The sequence below is a fragment of the Rousettus aegyptiacus genome, unplaced genomic scaffold, assembly GCF_014176215.1.
Source record: "Rousettus aegyptiacus isolate mRouAeg1 unplaced genomic scaffold, mRouAeg1.p scaffold_m13_p_1, whole genome shotgun sequence".
In the NCBI taxonomy this organism is placed as follows: domain Eukaryota; kingdom Metazoa; phylum Chordata; class Mammalia; order Chiroptera; family Pteropodidae; genus Rousettus; species Rousettus aegyptiacus.
The window spans coordinates 43,893,915-43,911,192 of NW_023416284.1; the positions used below are offsets into that span (position 1 = coordinate 43,893,915).

The following is a 17,278-nucleotide window of genomic DNA, read 5'->3' on the forward strand; positions in this document are numbered from 1 at the left end:
ATTTGGAATTTTAGGACACATTCAAGAGATTAATGTTATTTTGCACTAGGTAGTTAACTGTCATTGTTTATACTAGTGATCAGCAAACTACAGATCAAATCCAGCCCGCCACCAGTTTTGTAAATAAAGTTTTATTGGCCATTCATTTACATATCACCTGTGGTACAGTTGCACTATAATAGCAGAGTTGAGTAGTTTATAATAGAGACTATGTGGCCTGCAGGATTACATATGTACAGTCTGGCTCTTTACAGAAAAAATCCTGACCTCTCAGTTACATCATAGTAGAGCTGATTAAGAAGCCCAAAGAAATGTCTCTGTTCTTCACCACCGCTTATTGATGTAGTAACATTATCATAATTACAGGCACTGTTATGAAAAGCATTATATTCAAAAGACTTACTGTGTCATTACTTGCTTATGTCAGCTTTGCTTTGCCTTTTCTCCTTCAATTTACTCTTAGTGGCTTAAGCTGAGAGTACATGTCATGTTAGCAGTGTATGATTATGTAATAATGAGAGTCTTATGATTAAAAATGCTGATTATTTCTTATTTCTCAGAGCAGTCAGCTTTTTCTCAGCCCTATCCTGTCTCTGGGAGCAGTGCCTACACTTTGTTTTCCTTGGAGCAACTCTGTTTATCTCACCTGTTTCTAATAATCTTAGAAAAACAATGTGGATTCACTTAGAACAGTTGGTACCTAGTTATGCTTTTATGATAGGGTACTAGAAACACAGCTCAAATAGACTCTGGAGAAATGGTGCAGCTGGATATTAGCAAAATATATAAAAGAGTCTCTTATATACTTGTGGAAAAGATAGAGCTATGTAGGTTGGGAGGTGATATAATTAGGTGGTATAATAAGGAGCAGTAGTCAAGAACAGAATAAAGTAACTAGAACCTGGAAGGCACCTTCTTACCTGTTTCAGAGGGCTCCACCTTCATTCTTAGTAACACTACTTAACATTCTAAGTAATGACTTAGATAAGGAAATCTGTAGGTGACAAAAGCCATAAAATTAGAGATACGCAAAATCACTTATGATTAATTTATAGTTGTGAAAATTAGCCTAAATTTCCAACGTTTTTATAAGACTGAATAAATAAGTTGTGTTGCATTTATAGCAGGAAATACTATGCAGATTTTTATTTTTATTATGTCATATAAAACAATGCGTAACCATATGGTAAATATTATATAATCTATTGTTATTTTTTTTAATTATAAAATATGGTCCTGTACAATTCTGATTTTTTTGTTTCTTTATAAGGAACAAAATTTTATAAACAGGAGGAAGCACAATACATTTTAAAAAGTTTAGTTAAATGTACGATTTGTTTTAATAGTTATTTTTTGTACTTTTATTTCACTTTTGAAATTCGTCTTGCTTTTCTTATTAGGAGTTTTGCTTAACTGATTTCTGTGGTTTGGAGTTTTGCTTAACTGATTTCTGTGGGTTTTGGATGCTTGTCCTGCCTTGCTTCTGACTTGCCTCCTCAGAAGTACTGTGGAGGTGTGGTCCTCCCTGGATTCATTGTCCCCTTGGACAGTCCCTACTATTTCCTAAGCTTGTTCATGAAGTAGGATATTTTCTTTCTATCCTGTGTTCTTTCATCTTTCTTAAGTAAACTTAATTAAATGTTAGTTATGGAATAAAGTAACTAGTAAAAGGTGGTCATGTTTTAGGAATTCCTTCTACTATTCCCACTGCTAAAATAGAGGGCGAGATCTAAGGGAAAAACAAACAACATTTTTTGTATGTTTTTAACACTTGCTACATGCTTTGTAATGTAAGATTTACTCTTTCTAACAATCCTGAGATTTAAAAGACCACCTCCATAATCCAAGTGGAACAGCATAAAGGGGTAAATAATCTTTCCAAGTTCATGCAGTTATTAAATGACTCCTCTGATTATGAAGCCAACATTATTATACCATGGAGAAGTTTCTTCAGACATGGAAGTAGTGTCTCATAGAAACTACTTGTTTTTTGTATTAGATACTATACATAAGGATTAGGAGACTGGTTATATCAAGATATAGATGGATATAATACCTACTTCCAATAAAATTATCACATTTAAAAATCCAAATTGGCATTCCCGTATTGGACTTGCTCGTCCTAGATTATCCCTTCTGCAGATAATCATTATTAAATTGTGTTAAATATGAAAGGAAAACAACTATTTGCAGGCCCTGGAAGATGACCAAAAGTAGGCAGAACCTTAAGGGAATCAGTCCTTGAAAGGGGAAGCCACACTGAATGAGATTATTGTTTCTTTGGCTTTTTGCCTAATACCACATAGTTTATACAGCCTTACGAGCTGATGGAGTCAGAGAACAGAGTTCAGGACTGTTAGCAAGGCTAAAAAGTAAGGGGCAGGGGGCGGGTAATCTCAGGTGAAGGGGGTTACATAAGAAGAAGCCTCAAAATCTCTATGTAAACTGAGCCCATATATACTTGACTGACTCCTGAATTATGATCGTGTGAGGAGGAATCTAGTGGAAAACAACAGATGAAAGGCTGAACTGCAAAGAGATTCAACTCCGCCCTACACAGAGGAGACAGTTTGGAGTTCGAGTTAAGAAAAGTTAATGCCTTCTTACAACAAAAGTCAAGTTGTCGGAGGAAGATTTTATAACCTATAGTCTCTACAATATATCATCCACAAAAATTACTAGATAGTTGAAGAAACAATGTGACTCACAATTAAAAGAAGCAATTAATAGAAACCGACCCCAGGGTGACCCAGATGTTGGTCTTAGTAGATAAACACTCAGAACAACTGTTATAAACATGTTTAAGAACCTAAAGAAAAATAAGGTCAAAATGAATAGATAAGGAATTTCGGAAAGAAATATAAACTAAAAAGTATAGAAACTCTAGAACTGAAAAGTATACTATCTGAAAAAAAATACATTGAATAGACTTAACAGGAGATTTGAGAAAGTAGGGGAAAAAAATTTAATTAACGTAGACAAATCAAAAGGAATAATTCAATCTGAAGAATACAGAAAAAGAGGTTGAAAACCAATGACCAGATCATCAGAGATCAGAGGGACAGTATCAGGTAGTCTAAAATAAATGTAATTAGAGTCCAGGAGGAGGGGAGAAAGATAAATGGAGCATAAAATATTTGAAAAAATAATGGTAAAAAATCTCCCAAATTTGATTTAAAAATCTTACAGATCTAACAGGCTCAGAGATGACCTTTGCAAAGCAGGCTAAATAAAAGCAAAATTTTATCTAGGCACACCAGTTAATATGCTGAAAACCAAAGTTATAAAGAGATTATCTCAAAAGCAATAATGTAAAAAGAACACACATTACCTATGGATATATTCTGGGCCAAATGATTCTCTGTTGTGGCAGGCTGTCTTGTATACATCATGGGACGTTTAGCAGCATCCTTGTCCTCTGCCCATTAGATTGCCCCCCCCCCATTGAAAACCATTGTGTTAAAACAACTGGTAAATATGTGAGTAAATAGAAGAGAGGCTATATTTTCTTTTTAAAATTTATTTAAAAGTAACATTATAACGTATTGAATTTATAAAGTATTGTAGATAATAACGTCTGACATTAGTTCAAGGGACAGCATGGAGTGAATAAAATTGTAGGGTTATTACATTTCACATGAAGTAGAACAATAGTAACTTAAATAGATTGCGATGAATTATGGAATGCATATTGTAATCTATGGAACGATCATTAAAAAACACAAAGACATATAGGTTAAAATGTCATTAGTTTAATTACAATGGAATTTTAAGAACATTTGATTAAACCAAAAATAGAAGGAAAGGAAAGGGAAAATTGGATGAATAGAAAACAAATAGCTAAATGATAAATCTCAATTAAATAAAAATAGTTAAATCAAAATGAACTACATGTTCCAGTTAATCAGAGATTATCAAAACAAAGCAAGAATGTACACTTTTACCACTTCTATTAAACTGTACTGGAGGTTTTAGTCAGTGCAACAAAGTTTTAAAAAAGGTATCAAATAGGAAAAGAAAAGTAAAAATGTTTCTCTTTCATATGACATGATTATTTACATAAAAACTTTCTAAGAATCTAAAGAAAACCACTAAAACTAATAACTTTTCAGTTTCAGAAGGGTGATATGCAAAAACGAATTGTATTTCTATATACTCGCAGCAAACAATCAGAAAATAAACTTTAAAAAAAATTTCCATTTATGATACCAGACATGAAATACATAGCAGTAAATTAAGAGAATATTTGCAAGAACTCTACAATGAAAACTTGTTACAAAACATTACTGAGAAAAATTAAAAAAGATGCCTGTGAATGGAGAGTTACATACCATATGTTCATGGATGGGAAAACTTGGATATTGGTATGATATCAGTTCTCCTCAAATTGATCAATAGATTCAGTACAATTCTAACCAGTTTCTCAGCAGTCTTTTTTCTTAGAGATAAACAATCTGATTTTTTAAATTATATTGAAATTCAAAGGAGCTGCACTATCCAAAACAGTCTTATAAAAGAACAATGTTGGAGGATGAATTCCAGATGTAAAGTCATAGTTACTAAGACTGTGTGGTGCTGGCCTAATGCTAGGCAAATGTATCAGTGGAACAGTCCAAAAATAGACCATACGTAAGTGGTAAATTGATTTTTGACAAAAATGCCAAAACAATGTAACAGATGAAGAGAAATGTTAGAACAACTAATTATCCATATTGGAAAACATGAGCCCAAATTCTTGCCTCATTCCATACTCTAAATTAGTTTGTGATATATCTTGGGCCTACGTGGAAAATCCAAGCCATAGATGACATCAGCAAAAAATGACACAATAGAAACCTCTCCTCCAAAAATCGCCAATAAAACTTTTACAAAACTCTGGGAAGTAACCACAGGCTTATAGTATTTAGTCAAGAAAAATGGCAAGATGTCGTAAGAACAGCTAGCTTCGTGGTCTTTTAACTTACCCTATTCCTGTTTCCAACAGTCCATATTCACAGGGAAGACCAGGATGTTGGCGGCCGCAAGGAGCGGGTGGGAAGGGTTTGGAACTCATACAATGCCACATTCCCAGAGAACTGTCAATATTTGACCTACCTGCTGGTTCCCTGGAAGACCCCAGTTGCAAGGCTGTTTTCATCTGACCTGACTCGGAGCTTAACCAATGCAGAAAGGTTTTAACAAAGTTTGTTGAAAACATTTAGAGGAAATTGTTTAACTTTGTGGTTGCCTGAGATAGTAGATTACATTTGGGGCAGAGAATAGGCTAGCCAAAGCTTTATAGGAAAAACTTGGGAATTGAATGCTCATAGGGACTTTGAAAAGCTGCCCTACCTGGGACTCCTACAAGACCATGCACACGTATAGGACTGAACATGCCCAGGAAGGACCCTCGAAGGCTATAAACTCTCACATTTAGAAGTGACAGCTAAGGCACGCACGCGCGCGCGCGTGCACACAAACACACACACACACCCTCAGCAAAGTCTGGGAGCCTTATTGGTTGAGGGCATCTCTGTCCAATCATTGTCTGACCACTAAGCTAACAGAGTGGAGTCTTCAGTGACCCCCCCACACACAAATAAAACAGACTTTATATAATTAGTTCAGAAAAGTCACTGAGCAAATAAACAGCAATAACAAATTTCGAAGAGGGAGTACAATCTGATCTCCAGACTTGCCATGTTATTTTAAATGCCCAGTTTCAACAGGAAATCATGAGATATGAAAACCATATTTTTTCCTCTAAATGGGGGAGAAGCAATTAAGAGAGACTGTCCTTAAGGAAGCCCAAACACTGGACTTTACTTAGCTTTAAATCACCTATCTTAAATGTTCAAAGAATGAAAGGAAACTACGTCTAAGTAACTGAATGAAAGTGTGAGAACGGTGTCTTACCAAACAGAAAACAATAAGGAGACAGCAACTCTAAAAGAAGACCAAATGGAAATTCTGGACTTGAAAAGTGCAATAACTCAAATGAAAAATTCACTACAGCAGCAGATTTCAACAGGCAGAAGGAAGAATCAGCATGCTTGGAGGATAGGTCAGTTGATGAATACATATCCAGTCTGAAGAATACATAAAGAACGAAGATAAATGAGTCATAGCAAGTGTTGGTGAGGATATAGAGAAATTATTACCCTCATACATTGCTGAGGGAGAATGTAAAACATGCTACTTTGGAAAACAATTTGGCAGTTCCTTAAAATTTTAAATGCAGGGTTACCTTATGACCTAGGTATATTCCCAAGAGAATTAAAATACAGGTTCACACATAAACTTGTATATGAATTTTCATAGCAGTATTATTCATAGTAGCCAAAAAAAGGAACAACCCAAGTGTCCGTCAGTTGATGAACGCATAAACAAAATGTGGTGTATCCATACAATGGAATATTATTCAGCCATAAAAGGAATTAGAGTACCGATCCTTGTCACAATATGAATTCGCCTTGAAAACATTTTGCTAAGTGAAGTAGCCAGATGCAGAGGTGTCACATATGACATGATTCCATTTATATGAAATTTCTGGAACACACAACTTGCAGAGAAAGTAAATAGGCAGTGGTTACGAGGGGCCAGTGGGAGTTGTCAAGTGACTATTAATGAGCACAGGAGTGATGAAAATGCCCAGAGTGTGACTGTGGCTCAACTTTTTGAATATCAACAAATATTGGACTTTAATGTTAAAAAAACAAGCCTTAACTGTACTAAAGAGGTAGCATTTTCATTTAGTGTTTTAGAGCTCCTAAAAGTATCTATTGATAAACAGAAAAATCAATTTTATTTTTTTAATTATATTTATTGGGATCAACATATCATCTGTATATTCTATTGCGTGTTTACCACCCAAAGTCCAGTTTCCTTCAGCTACCATATATTTGATCCTTTTACCCACTTCACCCTCCCCCAAACCCTATATTTGACACCCTTTACCCCATCCACCTCCCCACTCCTCCCCCACTCCCTACCCTCTAACCACTAGTCTGTAGTCCATGTCCATGAGCCTCTGTTTGTTTGTCCTATTCATTTGTTGCTTTTAGGTTTATTTTATGTCCCACATATAAGTGATATCATGTGATTTTCAGCTTTTTCCGTCTGGCTTATTTCGCTTAGCATGATTATCTCGAGGTCCATCCATGTTGTTGCAAATGGCAGTATTTCATCTCTTCTTATGGCTGAGTAATGTTCCATTGTATATATGTACCACCAAATCAGTTATTTTAAATCTAGTTCTAATTAGAAACCAGTTTCACATGGTCCCATTTCTCAATAATGTCATTGAGTTGCAATTATTAATTTTCTCAAAAACTGTATTTCTTAAATATTTGAACTGTTATTTGACAAAACAAGTCAGAAATAGATGTAGTTACTTTAAAATTTGTAATACACACTCTAGCAGCAATAAAAGCATAATAGCCAGCTATGTAATCTTGTTAGTTTGAATGTATAAATGGAGTTTGGAACATCAGGTTCTGAGGTACAGATAAGTAGGTACATCTGTGTCTGTTGGTTGGGAGAAGCCTTTGAGCCAATTTACTAAATATATTAGAAACACCAAAATCTAACATCTAATTATAATCTGTCGAAAACATTTTTCCCTCTCCTCCTCTTAGTAAATAGGCAAAATAAGTCAAAATTTCTCTTAAGCAACTTTTAATTTTGATGTAGTCATTAGTTTCAGTCATGTAAATAATAATGTAAGAATTACTTCAGTCGTTTCCTGTGACTGTTTAAATTGTGGTTTGGGATTCTTATTTAACTGGCCACACTGGGTTGTTGTCTGGTATTCAGCACATTAGCAGCGTGCTATCTACCTGCACACTGTACTCTTGTGTTGCCCTTGGTCACCAAGGAGTCTTTTCTGCCAAGCAACTGACTGCCTGTTCTAGAGAAGCAACAACAGAATGTATGATGATGGTGCGATAAGAAAAGAGGAAATAAAACCAAAAAGGGCTGGAGTTTTATGTCCATTTCCTTCACTAGCTCAGAGAATTCCAAAAATCAGGGATCCAAAGAGGCCCATACCAAGACACATCATAATTAAAATCCCAAAGGGTAAATACAAAGAATATTAAAAGCAGCAAGAGGAAAACAAATAATTGCCTATAAGAGAACACCCATAAGACTGGCAGCTGATTTCTCGAAAGAAACTATGCAGGACAGAAGGGCTTGGCAAAAAATATTCGAAAGGATTAAGACCCAGCATATACAACCAAGAATAATTTATCCAGCAAAGCTATCATTTTGAGTTGAAAGACAGATGAAGAGCTTTCCAGACATAAATAGGCTAAAGGGATTTATCACCACAAAGCCAGAATTACAGGAAATGTCAGAGGGACTTCTTTATAAAGAAACATGTATCAAAAACAGGAATAAAGAATAGTAATAACTACATTCCTATCAATAAGTACCTCAAATGGAAAAGAATTAAGTGCTCCAACCAAAAGATAGAATGGCTGAGAAGATAAGAAAACAAGACCCCTATATATGAAAAGGAAGGATGTGGAAAAAGATACTGTTTTGATGGACCTAGAAGGTATTTAAGTCAGACAAAGAGAAACACTCTATGATTTCACTTATATGCATAATTTAAGGAATAAAAAGAACAAACTAATCAAAAACAGACTCACAAATGTAGTGGACAATTTAGTGTGGGGAGGGCTGGGAGAATGGGGTGAAGGGCTGAAGAAGTACAAATTCGTAGCTGATGGATGGTCACGGAGATGGGGGAGCACGGCATAGGGAATGCAGTTAACGTTAATACGTTGGCTAGGCGGAGGGTCAGGGGAGGGAAGGAGCAATTGGGGGGATCATTTTATGAACTATATAGATGTCTAACCAACGTACTGTGTACTTGAAACTAAATTTAAAAAGATTTAAAACAAACAAAAACAAAAAGGCCTAAACAATCAGTTCTTATATAAAGAACCTAATGCTGCCACCTAGTGGGCAAATAAAGCAGTGAGACTTGCCCCAAAGATTTTTGTGTCAACTGTGATAGATCAGTAATCTTGTGACAAATATTAAATATTTTCAATATTTTTATAAACCTAAACCCACTTTCAACAATAATTATGGAGCAACAGATAATATGGCAATATGTTGGAAATAATTTTCTAATGATTTGCAAAAAAATGATATTAAGAAATGTTTAAAATTTAGTTACCTTCGTTTTAAAATCTTGTTTATAAACAAAGTCAGTATTTTAAATGTTCAAAAAATAAATAAAATAATAGAATACAGTATAAATCTGAAGACAGTTTTGCTACTCTGACATTAATCTAATTTTTCAAAGGATTTTAATGTGTTTTGGTTTTTAAAAAGTCCTTACAAACATATATAAATGTAAGGTATATAATTTGTACAACTTGGTATCCGAAACTCGTAAGGGGATAATCAAATTTTTTTTTCAATGTAGTAAAATACCTTTTGGAGGATCAGTTATTAAATTCAAAGTTAAAACTTAACTCATATGAAGAAAGGCAAGTAGCTGAGAAGCAAAAATTAATATGAAAATTGAAAAAATCTATGCATATATATGTATATGAGGAACAAACATCAGTGATATCAATGTTACAAAATGAAGTATATTGATTTTAAAACAATTTAAAGAGGAAACTCTTTAAATAAAACTTTAGAAATGAACTATGCTTAATGCAGAAAAGATAATAAAAATTCACGTTTCTCTAGGTATGAAGTCCAAGAGTTGGACTTGAAACAATAGGAAATGGGTCTGATTGAGATTCTGGAAGAATGAGCGCAGTTGTTCATTTTAGGTTCTCCATCGATTCTGACTTTGCTAGAGACAAAACTTAGAAAAGGTAAAATAGGGCTAAAGGTAAAGTTGAGTTGTCCTAAATAGAGGCAGAATTTTCTGAAAACCAATTTGATTTTGTATTTAAATGACTACATGCTGACTGGTTACATTCCTTTCAGAAGAGTATTAATCATAAATATCTTAATTTGGGCTGATGTCAGATAAGCCTGATGAAATTCACTATTGATATTAATGTATCCCAAACATAATCTCTGAGGGATATTCAAGATTCCATTTTCTGGAATTCTTATGAGAGCTTTTAAAACTAGTGTTCAGTTCAATTATTGAAGTAAACTTTAAAATCAAGCTTAAGGCATATTGTAAGTATAAAACTTCAGCAGTCAAAAAATGAAATTGTGTCATTCTTTTTCTACATTGACATGGAAATAGAGGAAAGTCTACATTTATATGAAGATAAAAAGATTTGCTTTAAAGGAAGAAAATATGATTTTTTAAATCCAAAAATAAAATAGCAACTGCATAGTTACAGGTTTCATAGTAAATGAGTGCAAAAGATTAGATTTTTAACCCATTTCCCATTTAGAAGAGAAAAAGTACCACTTGCCGCCAGTGTTAATATCATGTGTAGGAATGCTACGTTTAGGAATGCTGTGTTTTCTGGGATTTTACATTTTCAGCAATTGAGAATTACTATATTTTGTAAATGGAAATACCACTGCTAAAAATAACGAATAAGTAGAATGATGTCATTTGTTTCTAGATACTATCGCTATACTATAGTGATGTGAAAATGATGATAAAAGCGAGACTTTTCATGGCAGATTTTGGGGGTAGGGTTAGGACTGTAATCTGCGAATTATCTCCGGGTGAACACTGCAGTCGCGAGTGCCACCTGCGAGTATGCTCAGGGCAAATGAGAAATGGGTTAAAAAATAAGGCAGGTTAAAATAATGAACACTAAACCGAGAAAAACTGGATTGGATTCTCAGTTCTAACATTAAATAGCCTTGTGGTTTTAGCCAAGTCACAAGTTTTCCGAGCTGTTTTCTCATCTCTTCAATGGAGATAATTGAATAGATTATCTACTATCCTACTACACAGAGCTGATGTCAGTAGCAACGTAGGAGATCATCTTAATTACATTTTGTCGATTTATACTTCCCCACATGTACTATGGTTTAGCTATGTTGTTGATCTGATTTCCTCCTGAATATTAGATATGCAAAGTTAGACTATTATAGCTTTTCTCAGTGTCTTTCTTTAGTGTCTCCAAAGCATAAATTCCCATTGAAATACTTTTAAAATCGGATTTTCAAAGTAAACCGCTTTGTTCTTTCTCACTTGTATATCCCATGTAAAAAATTCAAATCATATATAACCTGGTGTGTTTGCATGCACATGTGTAATAACATCAGTTCAGTAGCCTCCTGGCGGGATCTTCTAGTGCCGTCTCCTCCATTGCCACATTTTTTATGGAGCTGCTTGTTAATCCACATTTCAAGATCAAACATATCATTCCTCGTTTATAATCCTTAGCCTGGCATTCTAGCTTATCCGTGATTGAGGCCAGCTTGCCTTTCTAATCTCCTTTGCTCCTACTCTCTTCCATGGACCAGCTACTGTATCCCATTACAGGCCCATGCTTTCCTGCCGTCTGCCTTTGCTCAGGCGCCTCCTAGAGGGGTCATTCCTGGCCTACTCGTGACCATATCTGACCTTGCCTCCAAATCTTAACTCACGTGAGATCATCCATGAACCTTTGTTGATTCCTCAAAACCTCCTCTCTCGTTTTCCCTTCTCTGAAAAAGCTTTAGCACTTCACCTCTATTTTTCTTTAGGCATGGTGGCATTCTCCTTTTAGAATCGTTTTGTGCTTTTTTTTTTTTTTACTTCCCCTCCTAGGATATGACCTCTTGGAGGGCACAGTTCAAATTTCATTCTTCCAGGTAGCACACAGCCCAGTGCTCTCAGTAGTTAGTCTATGAAGGCATGGATGTCTGTGCCCTCCAAATATGAAATAGAAGGAAAAGTATTTGCTTGCTTTATACTTTCCCTCTTTTATGGTTTTCTCTTTTTTGTTATTTCTTTGATAGAGATTCATTTCTCCTAAAACACTGAGCTTTGTTTCAAAAATGTTAATCAACTATTATCATTTCCCACTGAACCCAAGTCCTTGTACTAAAAATTAGAGATATTCGATAGAGTGTATCAGAAGAATTATCTTTCTCCCAGTATCGTGTGAGCTCTAATGGCATCCATTTTCATTTCCTTTTCTTACTAATAATATTTCCCGTGAAGCTTGAAGTTTTTGCTGATCGCAAGTATCTCGACTGGTGGTTCTTATTGAGAATGGTGTAGCACAGCTGGGAAGTCCTTTGAATGAAAGTATCTAATAAGTTTCTTACCTGGCTTATGAGAATAAAGATGGTATAGAAAGAGAGGAATATTCAGGTTGTTGATTTGATTTATACGAAGATGTGAAACATGGATTACTGCATAGCAGGGAAGGGAATTAAAGAAAGTGAGATTTCCACATTCCAGAGTAAGGTATTTATTGTTTCTCTCCCTGTTTTTGAAAAGTGAATTAGGTTGTAAAACAAGTAGCTTTTCAAAATTAAACTAATTTAAAGGACTTATCATTTTTTAGAGGAAGAAAGCTGATACGAAACAGTTCTTTATAATTGAAGTTAAGGGTCTGATGGTGTTAGTTCTGTGGTCCAACCTGCAGTAAGACGACAACCAGACCAACAAAGGAACTCAAACAGAGAACGCAGCTGAAGAGAATAATGAAGAGGCTTGGTAGTAGGGGAAGGAGAGTGAGGGGGGAAGAGGCTCCAACTAAGCTGGGGTCCCTAATCCCTAGGCTGCGGACTGGTACTGGCCCGTGGCCTGTGAGAAACACAGCAGGAGGTGAGCAGTGGGCAACCGAGGAAGCTTCATCTGTATTTGCAGCTGCTCCCCAGTGCTAAGAACAGTGGACCCTGGTGCCAAAAAGGTTGGGGACTGCTGGGTTAGCAAGCACAGTTTTGTTGCAGGCAGCCCTTCTCGAGGGTGGAATTTCTCTTGTAAATTGAGAGAGATATAATTGACATATTAGTTGCAGGTGTACAATATGATTCAGTATTTATATATGTTTCAAAATGGTCACAATAAGTCTAGTTAAATCCACTACCATCCATAGTTACAGAATTTGTTCTTTGTGATGAGAACTTTTAATATTTACTCTTGGCAACTTTCAAATACACAATATAGTATTATTAATTATAGTCACCATGCTGTACATTACATGCCCAGTACTTATTTATTTTATAACTGGCTGGAAATTTGTCCCTTTAATCACCATTACCCATTTCACCACCCCACCCCTGTCACCTCTGGCAACCACCAGTCTGTTCTCTGTATCCATGAGTTTGGTTTGCTTCATTTTCTTGTTTACTTTTTAGATCTCACATATAAGATCACATAGTATTTGTCTTTGACTTACTTCACTTAGCATATTGTCCTCAAGTCACCCAGGTTTTTACAAATTGCAGTATTTCCTTCTTTTTAATGGCTGAATAATATTCCATCATATACCACATTTTAAAAAATCTGTTCAAGGGACATTTATGTTACTTCAGTATTTTGGCTATTATAAATAATGCTGCATTGAATATAGGCGTGTGTTTATGTTTTGACCTACTTTTTTTCTTTCGTTTGGATAAATACCTAGAAGTGGAATCACTGGATCATGTGGTAGCTCTACTTTTAATACTTTGAGGAACTCCAAACTGTTTTCCATGTTTGCAGCAATTCGCATTCTCACTAACAGGGCACAGTTTCCCTTTTCTACATGTCCTTGCCTATACTTGTCATTTTCTCTTTTTTATAACAGCCATTCTAATAGGTGTGAGGCGATATTGCATTATTGTTTTGATTTGCATTTGCCTGATGATTAGTGATGTTGAACGCCTTTTCATGTACCTGCTGGCCATTTGTATGTCTTCTTTGGAAAAATATCTATTCAGATCCTCCACTCATTTTATAATCAGATTGTTTTCATGCTGTCATGTGAGATATTTATGTATTTTGGACATTAACCTCTATCATATATGTGATATGCAACTATTTTCTCCCATTTGGGAAGTTGGGCCTTTCCATTTTGTTGATTTCTTCTGCTGTTTAGCTTTTTTAGTTCGATGTAGTCCCACTTATTTATTTCTGCTTTTGTACCTTTATTTTTAAGTGTTCAAATATTTAACTCATTTTGAATTAATGTTGGTATATGTTCTAAGATCGGGGGCCAGTAGCATTCTTTTGCCTGTGACTATCCCATTACCGCAGCACCATTTATTGAACAGATAGTCTTTCCCAATTGTACATACTTGGCTTCTTTGTCATAAATTAATTGACCATTTATGTGTAGGTTCATTTCTGGCCTTTCTATTCTATCCCAGTGATATGTGTGTCTTGTACCATACTGTTTTGATTACTATAGCTTTGTAATATAGTTTAAAATCAGTATGCATGATGCATCTAAGTTTGTTCTTTCTCAAGATTGTTTTGGCCACTTGGGATCTTTTGTAGTTCCATACAAATTTTAGGATTGTTTGTTCTATTTCTGTGAAAAATGCCATTAGAAATATGATAGGGATCGCATGGACATTTTTAACAATGTTACTCCTTCTAATCTATGAACACAGAATATCTTTCCATTTGTGCCTTCAATTTATTTCATAAGCTTCTTATACTTTTCAGTGTACATATCTTTCATGTCCTTGGTTAAATTTATTCCTGATTTTTTTCCTCGATTCTGTTGTAAATGAGATTTTCTTAATTTCTCTTTCTGACAGTCATTATTAGTGTATAGAAAAGCAACTGATTTTTGTATACTGATTTAGGATCTTGCAACTTTACTGAAATCGTTTATTAGTTCTAATTGGTTTTTAATGGAGTCTTTAGGGTTCTCTGTGTGTAGCATCATGTCATCTGTAAATAGTGACAGTTTTACTTCTTCTTTTCCAATTTGGATGCCTTTTCCTTTTCTTGCCTAATTGCTCTGGTGAGGGCTTCTAACACTATGTTGAATAAGGGGCAAAAGTGGGCATCTTTGTGTTGTTCCTAATCTTAGAGGCGTTTGGCTTTTCATTGTTGAGTGAGATGTGTGTAGGCTCGTCATATTTGGCCTACATCATGTTAAGGCATATTCCCTCTATACCCACTTTATCAAGAGTTTTTAATCATGAATGGATGTTGAATTTCAGATGCTTTTCTGTATCTGTTGAGATGACCATGATTTTTATTTTCATTTTGTTAATGGGTGTATTACATTGATTTGTGGATGTTGAACCATCCTTGTACCTTTGGGATACATCACGCTTGATCATGGTGTAGAATCTTTTTAATGTATTGTTGAATTCAGTTTGCCAATATTTTATTAAGGATTTTTATATCTACGTTCATCGAGGATTTTTGCCTGTAATTTTCTTGTAGTGTCCTTGGTTGCTTTGGGTGCAGGGGTAATGCTGGCCTTGTAAAATGAGTTTGGAAGTGTTCATCCTCCTCTGTTTTCTGGAAGAGTTTGAGAAGGATTGGTATTAATTCTTTAAATGTTTAGTAGGATTCACCAGTCAAACCATCTGGTCCTGGACTTTTCTGTGTAGCGAGGTTTTTAATTACTGATTCAATCTCCTTACTAGTAATCAGTCTGTTCGTACTTTCTACTTCTTTGTAGATTGTGTGTTTCTAGTAATTTACCCTTTTCTTCTAGGTTGTCCATTGTGTTTATATATATAATTATTCTTAATGGTCTCTGTGATTGATTTCTGTCGTATAAGTTGTAAAGTCCCCTCTTTCATTCATAACTTCATTTATTGAAGTCCTGTCTTGGTGAGTCTAGCTAAAGTTTTGTCAGTTTTATCTTTTCAAAGAACTGACTCTTATTTTCATTAATTTTTTCTATTGTCTTTTTAGTGTTTTATTTATTTCTATTCTGATCTTTCCTTCCTTCTACCAACTTTGAGCTTAGTTTTTTATTTTTCTAGTTCCTTGAAATGTAAAGGTAGGTTGTTAATATGAGATGGCTTTTTCTTCATGTAGGCATTTATCACTATAAACTTCCTTTTAACTGCTTTCACTGCATCCCATAAGTTTTGATATGTCGTGTTTCCATTTTCACCTTTCTCAAGATAATTTTTCTTTCAATTTGACCCATTGTACAGGAGGATATTGTTTAATCGCCCTTGTCAATTTTCCAGTTTCATGCCATTTTGGTCTGAAAAGATGCTTGATGTGATTTCAGTCTTCTTAAATTTATTGAGACTTGTTTTGTGACCTGATATACAATCTACCCTGGAGAATGTCCCATGTGTTGTTGAGTACCTGTATTTGGTAGCTTTTGAATGGAATGTTCTGCATGTTTTTGTTATGTCATCTGGTCTACCATGTAGTTTACAACCTATGTTTCCTTAATGATTTTCTTCCCACATAATCCATTGTTGAAAGTGGTGTATGGAATTCCCCTATTATTATATTGCTGCCTATTTCTCAGTTCACAGTGATTAATATTTGCTTTATATGTTAGGTGGTCCTGTTTAAGGTTCATAAATATTTATAACTGTTATATCCTCTTATTGACCTCTTTTATAATGACATTTTGTTAAAGTTTATTTTGTCTGACACAAGTACAGTGACCCTTGCTTTCCTTTGTATCGAATTTTTTTGCATTCTTTCACTTTTAGTCTGTGTGTCCTTTAAGCTAAGACTCTTGTAAACACATTGTTGAGCCTTGATTTTCATTCATTCATTTGCTCTATATCTGTCAATTGGAGAATTTAGTCGATTTATATTTAGTCATTATTGATGCATACGTACTTACTATTGTCATTTTGTTATTTTCTGGTTGTTTTGTAGCTTCCTCCTGCTGTCTTGCGATTTGATCATAATCTGCAGTTGTATGCTTTACTTTCTCTTCATGCCATTCATAGTATATATGAATTCATACATACACACTCACTCACTGTAGGTTTCGGCTTTGTCACCATGAGGCTTACATAAAACTTAGTCTATTTGTTGTATGGTGCTGTGCTGGGGGTGAGGTTTATGCAATATGTCTCAAGCCTTTCCTACCCATTTCAGTGTGGGCATTTTCTCTGTCTAGTGTGTAGGAGTAGCTCAGTTCATTTCTGGACCTCTCTTAGAGGGACTTGCCCATGTGTAGCTGTACGTTCGGTGAGTCCATGGGAGGAGGGCACTCAGTAGCCTCCTGTGTCACTCTTAGTCATCTCCTTATCCCTCTCAACATGAGAACTACGTTATCTACAGGGAGTGGTAACAGACTCATCATCTCACAAGTTAACCCCCATTTTTAAAATTGTGACCATTATTGGTTTAAAAACTATTATAATTTTAACTGTAATGTGAGAAGACTCATCTGCATTACTGGAAGTTTTCCTTATGAGTCATTTCTACATTCTTGTATGTTGTTATATAATTATGCTTCAAAAAGATTGTAAATGT

At 35.0% G+C, this 17,278-nt stretch overlaps 1 protein-coding gene across 2 annotated transcripts in view; it reads left to right on the forward strand.

Annotated features, from left to right (window-relative positions):
- The window catches only part of RAVER2 (ribonucleoprotein, PTB binding 2), a 69,476-nt gene that overhangs the window by 49,280 nt on the left and 2,918 nt on the right, over nucleotides 1-17,278 (forward strand). The window lies entirely within an intron of this gene.